We start from the raw sequence: 17208 nt of genomic DNA, 5'->3' as shown, positions 1-17208 counted from the left end.
GAGAATCCAACATCCTTTTCTGGTCTCAGTAGGCACTGCACACATATGGTGCAGATACACACATGCAGGCAAAAATTCATACATAGCAAATAAAAACAAATTAATCTTTAAAAATCCAGATAATTGTTTTAGAAAATAGTATGTTGCTGTCTAAAGTCTAAAACTTTTTAATGACAACATAACTTACAAACAAATAATTAGAGGCAACCAATCAGCCAGATGAGAAGAAAACCCATAATATTTAATCATGGTTTATATTAAAGACATACTATCAATTATTTTATTTGTTGTAACTGTTCAAGAACTTTAGAGATTTATTCCTTAAAAAGTAGATGCTCTTTCTGAATGTTCTACAAAAACCAACTTGGCATCAGCTGCCATATAAATTACGTATCTGTCCACATCAAAGCCCCACTAGATTGTAATCCACAAGGAAACACGCGAGATGATATTCAACACCTAAATAGTGCCTGGTAGATTGCAGAAACCTCACACATATTTTTTGGATTAATGAATTAATATAATTAACCAGATGAAATCAACTCACAAAAATAATACAACTGTTAGTGATGAGGCCAGTATTAAAACTAGCCATTTTTAGCCATTTGCCAGGCGGTGGTGGCGGTACACGTCTTTAATCCTAGCACTCAGGAGGCAGAGGCAGGCAGATCTCTGTGAGTCAAGGCCAACCTGGGCTACAGAGTGAGTTCCAGGAAAGGCGCAAAGCTACACAGAGAAACCCTGTCTCAAAAAACCAATAATAATAAATAAATAAATAAATAAATAAATAAATAAATAAATAAATAAATCTAGCCATTTATCACCTGGCAGTGGAACTTAGGAAATTTTTATCAACTTAATTTACATTTAAATCCATAAGTTAAAGTTAAATCCATAACTTTAACTAAGGACCAACTAAAAAAACTTTTATTAAAGTCTTATCCTACCTAACAATTAAGTTGATGACAGTTCCCCAAAGACAATGTGCAAGACCAAAGCCCTACTTGAAATTTGTCTAGAAGCATCTATAACTGATGTTTACTAAAAATAAAAGGTAACAGGGGTGGGACTGTTTCACTAAGACTTCTTTGTGATGACAAAAAAAAGGAAGAGTGATGAGTGGTAAAGGTGTGTTTACGCTGTAATCTCCATTTACTAAAGTCATGTCTATTAGTGCATATATTTACTTTATGTATGTTTTACATGTGTGAATCAGAGTCAATCATTTTTTATTAGAATGTTATTAAAATAATCAAGATTTTTAACCTAAGCTTTGGAAACTTTCTTTTACAATTAGATTACTTGTTTGTAATAGCTTAAAGACCTGCTTTTGATGCCAAAATTTGAAGAAAAAAAAAAACCCTCTGGACACATTGAAAGCAGTCCTACAAGGAAAATGTATAGCTTTAGGTGCCTACATTAAAAAATTAGAAAGAGCTGGGTGGTGGTGGCACACACTTTTAATCTCAGGACTTGGGAGGCAGAGGCTAACAGATCTCTGTGAGTTTGATTCCAGCCTCATCTACAAAGTGAGTTCCAGGACAGACAGAGCTTTTACACAGAGAAACCATGTCTCAAAAAAATCAGAATGAGCACAAATAAATGGCTTAATGATGCAACAGAAGAATTTAGAAAAACAAGAACAAACCAAATCAATGGCAAGAAATAATCAAAATCAGAGCAGAAACCGTGAAATAGAAACAAAGAAAACAATATAAAAAAATGAATGAATCTAAGAGCAGGTTCTTTGAGAGGATAAATAAGATTGACAGACCCTTGGCCCACTCCCAATATTGAGACAGGATCCAAATTTCCAAATTAACAGAATCATAAATTAACAGGAAAACATTATAACAGATACCAAGAAAAATATGAACATATAAGTGAATATTTTTTAAATCTGTACTCTATTACACTGAAAATTTTTAAAGAAGTGGATGAATTTCTATATTTATGCAAATCACCAAAATTAAACAGAGAAGAAGTCAATAACCTAAACTGAACCATAACAGATAAGGAGATTGAAATAACACTAAAAAGTCTTCCAGCTAAAAATGTCCATGACCAGATAGGTTAATAACAGAAATCTACCAGACTTCCAAAGAAGCCAGTCCTTCTTAAACTAATTGAAAAAAGAAAAAAAGAATATAAACATAAAGAGTACTTCCAAATTCTTTCTACAAATTCAATAATGCTCTAATACTAAAACCAAAGATATAGCAACAACAAAGCCACAGGTCAATATCCCTGATGAACATTGACTAAAAAATATTCAATAAAATACTTGCAAACAGAATATAGACATACATCCAAAAGATTATACCCCAAGACCAAGTTAGCTTGTTCCCTGAAATAGAGAGATGGTTCAATATACTCAAGTCGATAAATGTACTTAACCACATAAATGAACTTAAAGACAAAAATCACATGGTGATCTAAGTAGATGTAGAAAAAAACCTTTGACAAAACACAATATGCCTGCATGATAAAAGTCCTAGAGAATGTAGGGTTAGAGGTAATACACCTCAACACAATCAAAACTCTATATGAGAAACGAACAGGCAACATGATCCTAGATGAAGAAAAGCTTGAAGCAATCCCACTGAAGTCAGGAATGAGACAAGAATGTATACTATCCCCACTCCTTGTCAATATTGTGCTAGAAATAGTAGCTGGAGCAATAAGATAAGAGAAGTAAATTAAAGGGATACAAATAGGGAATGAACAAGTCAAACTATCCCAATTTGCAGATTACTAAGGTTATTATACATTAGAGATCCAAAATAGTAATTATTATACCACAAAACTCTGAGAAATGATAAATTCAGCAACCTGAAAAAGTACAGAATCAATTTTTAAAAATCAATAGCTTTTCTATACAACAACAATAAGCATACAGAGAAGGAGATCGGTGGCACAATCCCATTCATAATAGCCTCAAAGAATATCAAATATCTAGGAATAAACCTAACCAAGAAAATGAAGGATCTGTATATTGAACCTTAAACATCTGAATAAAGAAACAGAAAAGGACACTAGAATGTAGAAAGACATCTCATGCTCATGGATTAATAGAATTAACATTGTGAAAATGGCCAATTTACTAAAAGATACAATGCAATTGCTATCAAAATCCCCATTTTATTATTAACACAAATAGAAAAAACTATCCTAAAATTAATATGGAAATGCAAAAGATCCTAGTTAGCAAAAACAATCCAGAGCAAAAGGAACAATGCTGGAGAAATTATCATTACAGGTCTTAAGATATATGACAGAGCCATGGTAATAAAAACAATATGGTACTGGCACAAAAACAGACACATAGACCAATGGAACAAAATCAAAGTCCCAACATGGGCTCATATAACTTCAGCCACTTAATATTTGACAAAGACATCCAAAAAATAACCTAGAGAAAAAACAAGCATCTCCAACAAATGTGGAAAAACCGGATGTCTATGTGCAGAAAAATAAAATTAGGACCTTATCTATCTCCTTGCACAAAAACTAACTCCAAATGAATTAAGGACCTAAATGTGAAACCTGAAACACTGGAATTGCTAGAAGAAAACATCAGCAGTGTCCTATATGATATAAGTGCAAGAAAGGAGTTTCTGAATAGGACTCAATTTGCCCAAGAATTAAGGCCAACAATTAGCAAGTGAGATGTCAGAAAACTAAAAAATTTCTATGCAGCCAAAGAAGCAATCAACTGGGTAGAGCAGAAGCACACAATGGGAGAGAATCTTTGCCAGCTATACATCTGACAGAGAATTAATACCCTTAAAATATAAAGAACTAGGGTTGGGTAGAGTGCTTGCCTAGCAAGCGCAAGACCCTGGGTTCGGTCCTCAGCTCCAGGAATATATATATATATTTACCTATTGAAAATTTGACCTGGAACCAGAATAGGGAGTTTTCAAAATAAGGGGAAAATGACTAATAAACATCTCAAAAAATGCTGATCATCCCTAGCAATTAGAAAAATCAGACAACATTGGGATTTCATCTTACTTAACTCAGTCAGAATGGCAAAAATCAACAAAACAACAGACAACAAATGCTGAATGGGACAAGTTGGAAAGGGAACTTTTATATTCATTGTTGGATTGAAAACTTGTGTAGCCACTATGGAAATAAGAGTGGAGAACTGTCAATCTACCATATGACCCAGCTGCACCACTCCTTTGCATACGCTCAAAGGACTCGACTCCTTACTCCACAAACACTCGCTTTGCCATGTTCATTGCTGCTCTCTTCACAATAGACAGGGAATAGAAACAACATAAATATCCTTAAACTGATGAATCAATAATTAAAAAGTTGTAAAGAAAAATGAAATCATTAACTTCGGAGATAAATGGATAGAACTAGAAAAGATCATATTAAGTGAGGTCATCCAAAGCCATGTTCTCTCTCATCAGAGGCTCCTAGCTTCAAATAGTTAGATGTGAGTACATAGTCTAGTAGAACTGCAGAAACCAGGAAAATAAAGCTGGTCCATTACCAGAATAGGGAGGCTGGGGAGCAATAAAGTGGGAAATAGCAGATTATAAGAGATCTGATTAGGGAAATGGGAAAGGGAGACTCTTTAGGGAGGAGAAGGGAAATAAATACAGAAAAAAAAGGAGGTAAGAGAATAAAATAACAAGGATGCCTGGAAAAGGTATTAGAAGTCATACTACTAACTATATATCTATAAAAACTATAATACATAAAATTTTATATATGTATACACTATATATATATATATGAACCTTCAACCACAACTTCACTAAGCCAGCATAATTCCTAACAGCAATCCATAAACACTTGTCTTTATACCCACAGATAATTGCATTCCAAATCCTTCATCAAGGAAACTTCTCTTTGCAACAGAAGATACCACCACAGGAAACCACAACCAATCAAAATTCAGAGCTATGCAACCCAGACCCAACAGACACATCTACACAATACTTCCATATCTAAGGCTCAGGGAACATTATGCAAGAGAGGGTGGAAAGATGGTAAAAGCCAGAGGTTCAAGAAGTTTGCTAAGATTGTATCTCCTAGTCATGACAGAAGCTACATCCATAAAGTCTCACACATGACTGCCTCAACATGAGTTGAACAAGAATGACACCATATGCAAAACTGGACAGGGAAGAGCCCACAAGGCCTCAACCCTAACAAAGAACTATAGGCAACTAAGGAATGCTGATTCCAGGAGAAGTAGCTTTCCCCAGGGAAAGAGCACACCAAATGGTTACCCAATAACAAATGGTCAGCCCTGAAAACATACATACCCATAGTATTATACAGACTGAGCAAGTCATACTTAGAAATATACATGTAAATAAATATATGCATGTAATAACAATTAATTAAAAAAGAGGCCATGACTTTGAATGAAAGGAATGAAGGTTTGATGGAAGTGTTTGGAGGAAGGAAAGGGAAGAGAGAAATGATGCAATTGTATTATAATCTCAAAAAGAAAAGAAAAAAATTAAAGAACCATAAGTAAATAAACTTAAAATCCTAAGTCATCTACTCTTTCTTACACATGTGTATCTTTTAGAAATGTTCTTGGAAATTTAAAATTTATCTTGGCCTACTTACTTAGATGTTAAGAATAACATTGATTTAAATATATTAACAGTACTATATTGTCTCTTTATTAATCATGCTTTTGTTATGCATGAATTTTTCCATGCATAAAAGTTTGATGGGATATTTGGAAAAGCAAAGCTCAAATTATTCACTACCCCAAGAAAGGATCTCCTTATGGTGGCAAGGGTCCACCCCAAACAGAGGGAAGGCATTGTTGCATATATGACCACCATGTACTGTGGTGGTATTGTGTTCCCCAAAATATTGTGTACTCTAATAAATTTATCTGGGGTCAGAGAACAGACCGCCACTAGATACAAAGGCTAGAAAATGGTGGCACTCACACCTTTAATCCTAGCACTCCAGAGATAGAAATCCCTCTGGATCTCAGTGAGTTCAAGGCCACATTGGAAATAGCCAAGCATGGTGACACACGCCTTTAATCCCAGAAAGCCAGCCTTTAATCCCAGGGAGTGGTGGTAGAAAGCAAAAAGATATATAAGGCGTGAGGACCAGAAATTAGAAGGTTTTGGCTGGTTAAACATTCAGGCTTTTGGAGCAGTAATTCAGCTGAGACCCATTCCGGATGAGGACTCAGAGGCCTCCAGTCTGAGGAGACAAGACCAGCTGAGGATCCGGCGAGGTGAGATAGCTGTGGCTTGTTCTGTCTCTCTGATCTACCAGCATGGACCCCAATAACTCGCCTCAGGTTTGATTTTATTAATAAGAACTTTTAAAATTCATGCTACAATGTACCTTAAAGCACCTAATCAGAACATATCACTGGGGAGACACAGGTACTAATGTGTAGAGGAAATGTAACAGAACACATATAAGGCCTGCCATGTAGCCAGGCAGTGGTGGCACACACCTTTAACCCCAGCACTCAGGAGGGGGAGCCAGGAGGATCTTTGTGAGTTCGAGGCCAGCCTGGTCTACAGAGCGAGATCCAGGAAAGGCGCAAAGCTGCACAGAGAAACCCTGTCTCAAAAAACCAAAAAAAAAATAAATAAATAAATAAAAATAAAAAAATAAAAAAGGCTGCAATGTTTATGACTCACTCTTTGGGACATGAAGCCACTTGGTTAGTGTTGGCACAAATGAACTCTGCTCCTAAAGAATACTTCAGTGTCCTATCTCTCTGAGCATCTGCCAGCATTTGGGGGGAGCTTTTCTTCAGAATTATAAGATGTTAATCTTACCTCCCCTGTCACAGGATATGAAGCCTGGGACACCTAGAGAGCTAACCATGCTTGAGCCCAGCAGAGCACAAGGTAACCTGTTCTGTTATTTTGTAGTGCAGTGGTAAAGTACCATGACCAACGCAACTTTTCACAAGTTAGAAGCTTAGCCATGTGGGGTCTTGCTCTGAGGCACCTGTCTCTTTATTCCATTTTGAATCAAATCTCTCCTTAATCTTCTCATATATCTCAGCACAAGCCTTGGCTCCAAAATCCAAGAATTTCCAGATGTTCTTTTTCTCTTCAAATTGAGTGTTTCATCTTTCTTTCCCCCCACAACTAAATCAACTAAAACTCAAGATCCTGGAAATGCATGTGAAGTATTTTCTTAATTATAATATTTGAAACAGGAAGACTCACCCAAAATCTGGGCCACACCTCTTGATGGCAGCCCACATAAAAAGACATGAAAGAATGAGAATGGTTTTTCAATGCTTGCCCTCACTCTCACAGGCAAGTTCATGTACTGTGTTGCTGTGGCCAGTATTAAGACTAACTTCTTCAGGATTCTAATACAGACTAAAAACCAGAAGCTCTCAAGGAATTCTCCAGGACTCCACATTGGGGTAGCTGAGACATCTGTTTTCATTGACTGAACAACTACCAGATTCTCAGCCCTACCATTATGAGACAGCCATTGTTGGACTATCTGAACATTAAATCTATTAAACTTTAAGCCAATCTAATAAATTCCCCCTTAATATATATATACTCATTCTGTAAGTTCTGTTTCTTTTTTCTTTTCTTTTTTTCTTTTTTCTCAGATCTGAGGACTGAACCCAGGGCCTTACACTTGCTAGGCATGCGCTCTACCACTGAACTAAATCCCTAACCCAAGTTCTGCTTCTTTAGAGAAATCTAATACACTGATCATCTAGAATAAGTGAACTATGACCTCAGAGATCCCAGAGGACTTCCATCCTATTCTAGTCACTGCAGAAAGCTGAATGATTTACACAGTAAAAATCTGAGTATTGCCTACACAATAGAATACTGTTCTTATTCTCTGTACCCATTCTCTTACTCTGGCTCACTGCCACCCCTTGTCCATACCTGTAGTGCTCCTCACCCAAATATTAACTATATGGTTAGTGAAGACATCTTCAGCTGATTGGAAGTGTGGCAAAGCTTTCAATCAGTATTCTTTTCCCTCTTGTGGGCAGAGTGCTTCATTGTAGATGAACAGTCTTATTAAATAAGAAACAGAGCCAATTGCAGAGTTAAAAGCCCAAGAGGTCAGAGCAATAGCTAAGAGCTAAAAACCTTACCCTTCACTGCTGCTGCTGTCATACCTCTCCACAAGAGTGCTGTCTTTTTATTGACTTTCTGTTCTGCCTTCTCATTGGTTGTAAACCCAACCACATGACCTCCTCATCACTGCCCATCTATACAGACCTCCAGGTCTTCTATGGTTGGTATTGAGATTAAAGGCATGTGTCTCCATGCTGGTGGTATCCTTGAACACACAGAGATCTGCCTATCATGTGATTGGGATTAAGGGCGTGTGCTACCACTGCCAGACTTCTGCTATGGCTTGCTATTAGCTCTGACCCCCAGGCAACTTTATTTATTAACATACAAATAAAATCACATTTCAGTACAAATAAAATATCACCATACTTCATTGTTGTTTGTTGCTTCTAAACTGAACCCCTTTTGTGGACCTAAGTGCCAGGTCTGTGACTCATGTATCTTTACTACCTGACACTATCAGAGTGTCAGTAAAACCCCACTTTATCCTGCTGTTGTAGTTTGAATACTAATGGCTCCCACAGGCCCCCATATTTGAATGCTTGGTTATGGGGAGTGGAACTGCCTGAGAGGGATTAGGAGTGTTTGTTTGACTGGGTGTGGCCTTATTGGAGGAAGTGTGTTACTGGAGGAAGTGTGTTACTGGGGGTGGGCTTCAAGGTTTCAAAAGCCCAAGCCAGGCCTAGTGTCTCTCTCTCCCTGCTGCCTTTGGATCTGGATGTACATCTTTCAGCTACCTCTCCAGCACCATGTCTGCCTGTGTGTTGCCATGCTCCCTGCCATAATGAAAATGGACTAAACCCCTGAAACTGTAAGCAAGGCCCAGTTAAATGTTCTTTTAAAAGAGTTGTGGTGGCCATGGTATCTCTTCACAGCAATAGAACACTGACTAAGAAGTTGGTACCAAGGACTGGAGTACTGCGGTGACAGACATGACCATGCTATTTATTGGTGGAATGTGGACTTTGGGACTTTGGAATGGAAAGCAGTTGAACACTTTAAGTGGAGCTTAATGGGCCAACCTAGTAGGAGCATGGAAAACAGTGCTGAGAGTGATTTGAAATGCTTTCTTTTATAAGAGTCACCATGGCCATGGTATCTCTTCACAGCAATAGAACACCAAGATACCCACCTACCTCACTTGCCAGGGAAAATTACTGGAGACCTGCAAACATAAGACCACCTATTCTATCTGCCAACAGAAGAGCTGATGCACTTGTTTCAACCCACAGTACTCCCCAATGAAGAATAGCTGAAGTCCAAAACCATCCACACAAGGAGACTACATAGAAAAGTGTTAACTTACATAACTTGTTGATCAAAAATGGTAATGTCAGTCTTCTTTTCTATACATGAGGACATAAATCAAAGCTTATATTTTGCTGTGCAGAAATCTAGATTGTAAACAAGAATACAATTTCAATGATAAACACATGTGTGAACAACCCTCATCTCAGGCTGGATATACCCTTGATAACATGCAGGAGTTTCCTTATTGGAACTGTGTCCTGTGGGCCACCTGGAAAGGTAAAATCAGCACACCTCCAAAAGGGTGTTGCCACACACAGCTGTAAATTAGGTAGATGTAACCCAATTAATTTCACCATTCATGGCCAGAACAGTTCTAGATGGGAAAAGAGACAAATGTTAACATGTGTGTGTGTGTGTGTGTGTGTGTGTGTGTGTGTATGTGTGTGTGTGTATACAACATAAACATATACATATATGTATACATGAACAAAGCAATGGCCCTGGGACCATATTTTATTTAAAAAGGGTCATTGTCCTACTCTGGGCTTCATTTCATGAAGTCTTTCATTTCTTTCGTTAGGAAATAGAAAGTAGCCCTTTTGCCATCTCCACTAACCAAGAAATCTGCTTCTGGCCCTGTCATAGACTATAGCTCAGACTCTAATAGTCTTTTCTTGCTATGTATTTGGGGCCAGGCAACTAATAAGGAAGACTGGTGGCAATTGGAAGCTAGAGAAATAGATCCTCCTATAATGAGACAAGATACTCCAGTCCTATCATCTACATTTGACATCTTAAAAGCTCAATCTCAGGAAAAATATACCTTGCCCAGTGAAGAGGATGACTTAACACCTCTTTTTCAAGCCTGGTATGCCTTGCCCAAAGATTTTACAAACACACACACACACACACACACACACACACACACACACAGACAGACACTGGGTATAGTGGATCCAGCCTCATTGAGGCAATGATCAAAAGGAAGAGAGCTATGAAAATCAAAGTAGAGAATGTGGTAAGGGCACTCCAAGAACAACGTGAAGGCATACATGACAACCCTCTAACATGGAGCACCTCATCAGAACATAAGTTACCATGTGGAGGAGAAAAAAATAACTGAAGTGCTAAGGAAAACTAATGAAGGAGAAACAAGGCCATGTCCTGCTCTGCTCTGCCCCTGGATGTGAATCTATTGAGCCAGCCCCGGTTGAATAAATGCTGCTTCCTGGCAGAAAGCGTTGGTGTCCTCTTTCTGTTTTCAGCACCTGCCAGCATTATTATTCAGTATGATTTGGATAAGAAAACATTCCAGTCAAAGAGACAACTCGGGGAGGAAAGGCACTTTATACCAAGCCTGATGGGCTGAGTTCAATCTTGAGAAAACAAACTCCTAAAGGTTTCTCTGACATCCACATGTGCCCTGCATCATGCACATACCCCTATGTATGCATATGCAGTTAATAAATGCATTACTGTCTTGCCCAGCCATCATCAGAGAAGCTTCCTTCTACAGGAGACAGAAACTAATACAGAGACTCATAACTGGACAATGTCCAGAAAGTAAGAAATCTTGGGACATTGTCTTAAAAGGCATGTCACCATGAAACCCCTCTCCTCACGACTCAGGGGGCTATGCAGAAGACAAAGCAAAAGGGTTGTAAGAGTCAGTGGGCATAAGAGACACCAAGCAAACAGTGCCTTCCAGACACAACAGAACTGACACACATATGAACTTACAGAGACCATGGCAGCATGCACAGGACTGCACAGGTCTGAGCCAGATGAGAACCCAGCGCTGAAAGAGAAGTGGACACAAACCCCGATTCTTAACCCAGAAGCTACCTCCAAGTGTCAACCATTCAATACGGAAAAATTAGTTTTCTCCAATGGAGCCTGATAGGGCATACAAACTGCACTGGGGGCATGTCCCAGGACAACCGATGGCCAACAAAGAATGAACTCAAGATATATTTTTAGAGATTTTTTTGTCTCATAATGTTTTGTTGGTTTTTTTATTTTTGCTTTTGCTCATATTGTGGTTTCCAATATTTTGTCTTTATGAGAGTGTGTGTTGTGAATTTTCTGTTTTTTTTCTTTTTTGTTTTATTCTGGTTTGTTCCCCTTTGTTTCTAAAGAGAGAAAGAAAGGAGGTGTGTAGTTGGATAGATGGGGAGATGGGAAGGATCTGGGAGCAGATATGAGAGGGAAAACCATGATCAAAATTTATATTAGAAAAAAATTACATTAGAACTCTAATTTGAATTTACCAAAGCGAAGTCCCTTTAGAGGGTACCTTACTTTAGGTCTACAATCCCTATAGGTAGCCAAGGCAGGATAAATTCTTTCCAGAGAAAGAGAAGAATTCTGCCTGGGTCCAACCAATTAGATAATTGATTGCCATCAATATTAGAAGTTTTGATAAAACAAATTTCTGACTATAATGACAATAAGTTGTAGTTGCCTGTGTCTCCTGTCACATCATAACCTGCCCTGACTATGGGAAATGTAAAGAAATGTATTGCCTTTTCCATATGAGTTAAATAAGACAAAACACCAATTTAAAAACAATTATAAAGAAGCCACTTGGCAGAAATTCAAATCCCCCTAAAGTCAGCACATCTTGAAATCAAAATATGTGTTCAAGGTAATATAGTCTCAAGACTTATACTTCATCAGCTGTGCTGTTCTAAGTTAACCAACTGGGTAAGAATGTGAGTCAAGCTTAGACCACTCAGGAATGAAGTACAGGACCCCTCTGAGTCAGAATAAAAACCCAATAGTACCCCACAGGGTACACTTGCCTGCTTGACTTGAGATGGCTATGTATCGTTCTGCAAAAGTAAAGCTGCTTCTCTGAAATAGATTGTGTGGTCATTTTCTTGTGACTTAGACCCATACCTATCCTAACAGCCTTGTGCCAATGTGAGTTAATTGTCCATGACTGGAGGTCTTGGGGACTGATCTCATCCTGGGAGGAGCACTTCGCTGCCTTGTTGTAGCAACCCTGGATTCACAAACACTCTCTGGTTCCAGAATAAACAGAAACCCCAAATCAAAAGAGTATCACCAATGCAGATAAGGGTCCAAAACATTCATATGAACCAAGGAAAGAAAATTTGTCTATAAAATACAGTCTTTGGGACTGGGCATTTTTAGAAGGTGAGAATGTGAGTGAAATGTCAGTCATGGGTTACTTCAAAGAAATGGAAAACAGAAGGTCTAAGCAGAATACAAGAACTCTCCAGTGCAGGTGGTTGAATACTCCAGAGAGAGTCAGTAAAAGGAAAAATGAAATTTCTCCCTCTAACATTCCAATAGTCCATCTAGGATGAATGTTGAGGTTCTGAGAAGACAACTCATGAACCAAGAGAGGAAAAAAATAGTGTTTCATACTGCTTTGGTGGTTGGGACATCTGAGAGGTTGTGTGTGATTGAGACATTTCATCAAATGTGACATGCAGCCTCTTGCCAGAGAGAAAATGATCTGGGTAGAGTATAAAAAACCTTAATGTGGAAATTAGGGTGGTGGTGGGAAGAGGTAAAATTCAAAGTAAACTCACTAAAATCAGGAACAAGACAAGGCTGTCCACTGTCTTCACAGTACTTGAAGTCTTAGCTAGAGCAATAAGACAACTGAAGGAGATCAAGGGGATACAAATTTTAAAAAAAAGTCTAAGTATCTTTATTTGTAGATGATAGAATACATGTGACCCTAAAATTTCCACTGGGAAACTCCTACAGCTGATAAACAACATCTTTCACAATAGCCTCAAAAATATAAAATATTTTGGGGCAACTCTAACCATGCAAGTGGAAAACTTGTATGATAAAAACTTTAAGATAATGAAGAAAATATCAGAAGATGGAAAAATCTCCCATGCTCATGGATCAGTGCTGCGGGATGGTCTGTATGTCTAATTGCTCTGATTGGTCAATAAATAAAACACTGATTGGCCAGTGGCTAAGCAGGAAGTATAGGCGGGACTAATAGAGAGGAGAAAAGAAAGAACAGGAAGGCAGAAAGAGTCACTGCCAGCTGCCACCATGACAAGCAGCATGTGAAGACACCTGTAAGCCACGAGCCACATGGCAAGGTAGATTTATGGAAATGGATTAATTTAAGCTATAAGAACAGTTAGCAAGAAGCCTGCCACAGCCATACAGTTTGTAAGCAATATAAGTCTCTGTGTTACTTGGTTGGGTCTGAGCAGCTGTGGGACTGGCGAGTGACAGAGATTTGTCCTGACTGTGGGCAAGGCAGGAAAACTCTAGTTACAAATGGCACCCAACGTGTTGGCAAGAGTTTCCACCTAAAACCTGAGAAAAAAGATTCTAAAACGGAGCTAAAAAGAGTTCCTAGTTGTCTCTTTCTAGCTAGCGGCAGCCTGTGTGTTTGAGCTACTATGGTGGGTTCCTGGTGTGTGTGTTCGACCTGTAGTTTGGTGGGAATGAGGCCTCTGCATTAATGTGGCACATTAAGCTGCATTGTGGATTTAGCCTTTGCTAGTGCAAAAAAAAGAAAAAGAAAAAAAGAAAAGAAAAGAAAAAGAAAAGAAAAGAAAAAAAAGAGGTTTCTGGGCTACACGCTGCTTTGATAGAAGCATAGACTCACTATTTCTGAGAGTTGATGGCTCCCAGAGCTGGCAGAAAACGTACCACTGCCATGTTGAGAAGCTGAAGTGGGCAGAGCCAACAGCCACAGCCCCATTTAGTCTTAGAATGGTGCGGTTTAAAGCAATAGGCTCAAGGTAATATAAAAAATAAGCCATGTAAAGATGGCTACCACAGAGAATCTGGATTATGTTCTCTTTGATATTCATAACTGAAGAAAAACATTTGACTGCAAAAGCTGTTGTTATGCCAAAATGTATGTTTTAAAGGTACCTTGACTTCAAAATTTGGATATAAGGATATGTTGCTTTGGAAAGGAGGCTCTGCTTTTGTTTTGTTGGGGAGACAGAGTCCCAACTTGCCATCTCTTCTCACCGAAGTACCAGGAATGGATTGGGTTTTATTGAGTTGCTGGACAAAGGGGTCCCATGGGAATCCCCAAACCACCCAGGCTGTCCCCAAGACTATAGGTTACTCTCCACAAACTAAGAACAAGGCACCACTGCTAAAGACAACATCTATACAACTCATTGAAGATGGAAAAGTCCAGCCAGTGCCTGCATAGCCTTCATTCCTATGCTCTAGCATCTTTGGTATTTTGCACACTACTAAAAGAGAAATGTAAACATCTAGACAGCCACAAACTCTTTTGATCTACAGCGGTGTCCTGCCTGCTAATACACTAGTGCAATGGTGGCACAAAATTTGTGGGATTAACCCACCAACATCTGATTTGACTTAAGACTCATTCCAGGAGACGGAACCCATACCCAACACTGCTTGGATGACCAAGAACCCTAGACTAGATAGTTCAAGGACCTAGGGAAAAACCAAATAACGTTCCTTAAAAATGTATTGAGTACTAATGATATTGTTATATATTGATAGATCAGTGTCTTGTCCAAGTCATCATCAGAGAAGCTTCCTCCTACAGCAGATGGGAACAAATACACTCACAGCCAGACACACAGAGAGTAAGAGACCTTGAAACACTCAGCCCTAAGTGGTATGTCTCCATCAAAGCCTGCCCCTCAGAGCTCAGGAGGCAGAAAGAGGGTAAGAGTCAGGACATCCAGGAAATAAGGCCCTCTAAAAGATGAGCAAAGCTCATATGAACTTACAACAACTGAAGCAGCATGGGCAAGGCCTGCACAGGTCTGCACCAGGTCCTCTGCACTTACAGCTTCCAGTTTAGTAGTTTTATGGAATTCCTGAGTGTGGGAATGAGTGGGTCTTGTGCCTTCTCGGGTTCTTTTCCTTCTGTTCATTTGTTTTACCCAATTCCAATGTGATAGATTTTGTTTTATCTTATACTTTATTATCATCCCTTAGAAGCCTATTTGTTTTCTAATGAGAAAGGCAATGGATCTGGAGGGGAGAGGAGGTGGAGAAGAACTGGACAGAGTAGAGGGGGGAAGCCATAATCAGGACATTTATGTGAGAAAAAAAATATTTTCAATAAAAGGGAAATAAAAAACAATGTCAAAAGATATACAAAAATCTTCCCTTCTCAATAAAGAAACTTCCTCAGTTGATGCCCCCACTTAGGGAGGCTCCCTGAGCAGGGGAAGTAATCTGTCATTGTCCTCCCTTACCACTTCAGAAGTTTAAAGTTTTAAAAGAGAACTAAGGCTTCTGACAAAAGACCCATATGGGATAGCTGATCAATTTTATCTATTTCGTGTATTTCTATTAATACACGAGTCCCAGAATATGAACGTACCACAGGAAAAGATGGGTCTACAGTGTTCCTAAAGATGCTGACAGGTCAGATGAAAAAGTACTTGGGATTAAACATAAAAGAGAACGTGGAATAGGGATGCTAAAACTACACTTTGCAACTAGCAGCTAGCCAGTGAAAAGGTTACAGAAGTTTGAGAGACAGGACTGAAAGAAGATTCTAGAGACAGAAAAAAAAATTCTACCAATGTATGGAGAAGGGACATTTCAAGAGGGAATGCCCTGTCTTAAAAAGAAAAAATACCCCTCATGACTTCTGATGAGGATTAAAGACATCAATAAATGTTTTACCATCTGTAACTGTAATTATAGTGTGAGCATGTAGCCATCTTAGCTCTCTATGTAATTTCTAGTCTTTTTCTGCTATACAGGGAATACTCCCCAACATAAAGGTCATTTTGACAATGGGTCAAGGTGTTTGCTAAAATGTAGTCTATTTCTAACCACTGGGAGAAAGAAAAATGTTCAAACCCAAGCAAAAAATGTATACTGGCATATATCGTGAAAGAGCTGAAAATTGTGGAAAATGTAAACAAAATATATTGTCTCTTCTATCAAAGGACAAAACTCCATTTAAAAAAAAAAAAATGTGAAGCCACTTGGCAGAAATTCAAATTCCCTCAAAGACCAGCATTTTTAAAGAACAAAACATGTGCTCAGGGTTGTATCCTCTCCTCAAAAATTGAACTTTGCTACTCAGCTGAAGCTTTCTGAGTTAGCCAACTATATACGAGTGTGAGGCCAAGAACTGATGACTCAGAGAGGCACGGGACCCCCTTACACTAGGAGTAAAAACCTATCCAGACTCCTAGTGGGTGTTATTACATGATTTGACAGAATATACATCCTTCTCCAAAAGTGAAAATCTCATTTTGCCAAAATAGTTTGAACTGTGTCTCGTGACCCTATACCCATTTATAATATGATCAGCTGCCCTACAAATGTGACTGGTAACCTCACAGTATGGGAACTATATCCATCCCTACATAGTAAGACCAATTCATAGGAGTACCTTGCTGAACTTAAAATTTCAGATGCATGAAACCTAAGATCAAACCTCGGAAGATTTGGGAAGCTCTATGGTTACACTCAGACTTCCACTAACCTTAGAAAAAACGTCTACCTTATTGACATCCAATGATCTTGGGTGTTATAAAAGTATTTACAAGTATCTATTTATTCATTATAATGAGATGAATGTCTTCACACCAAAATACTTTAAAAAATCAATTATAACTAATTTTACCACTCTCTTCTCTCCTCTCTCTCCTCCCCTTCCCAAGTAGGGAGTTAGCTTTAATCTCACATCAGAAGGCAGAGATAGGCAGACCTCTATACATTTGAGGCCAGCTTGATTGATTAACAAGTTCCAGGCTAGCCAGGGCTACACTGTAAGACTTTGTATCAAAAATATAAATATAAGCAAAATGTTATCTTCGTATGATGATGTCCTATTAAAATCTTCTTTCACATTACAACACGAAATTTTCCAATTTACTTTGTAATCTACTACTAA

This window comes from Peromyscus leucopus, chromosome 12, assembly GCF_004664715.2.
Source record: "Peromyscus leucopus breed LL Stock chromosome 12, UCI_PerLeu_2.1, whole genome shotgun sequence".
NCBI lineage: Eukaryota > Metazoa > Chordata > Mammalia > Rodentia > Cricetidae > Peromyscus > Peromyscus leucopus.
Note: the sequence above shows the minus strand (reverse complement) of the source record.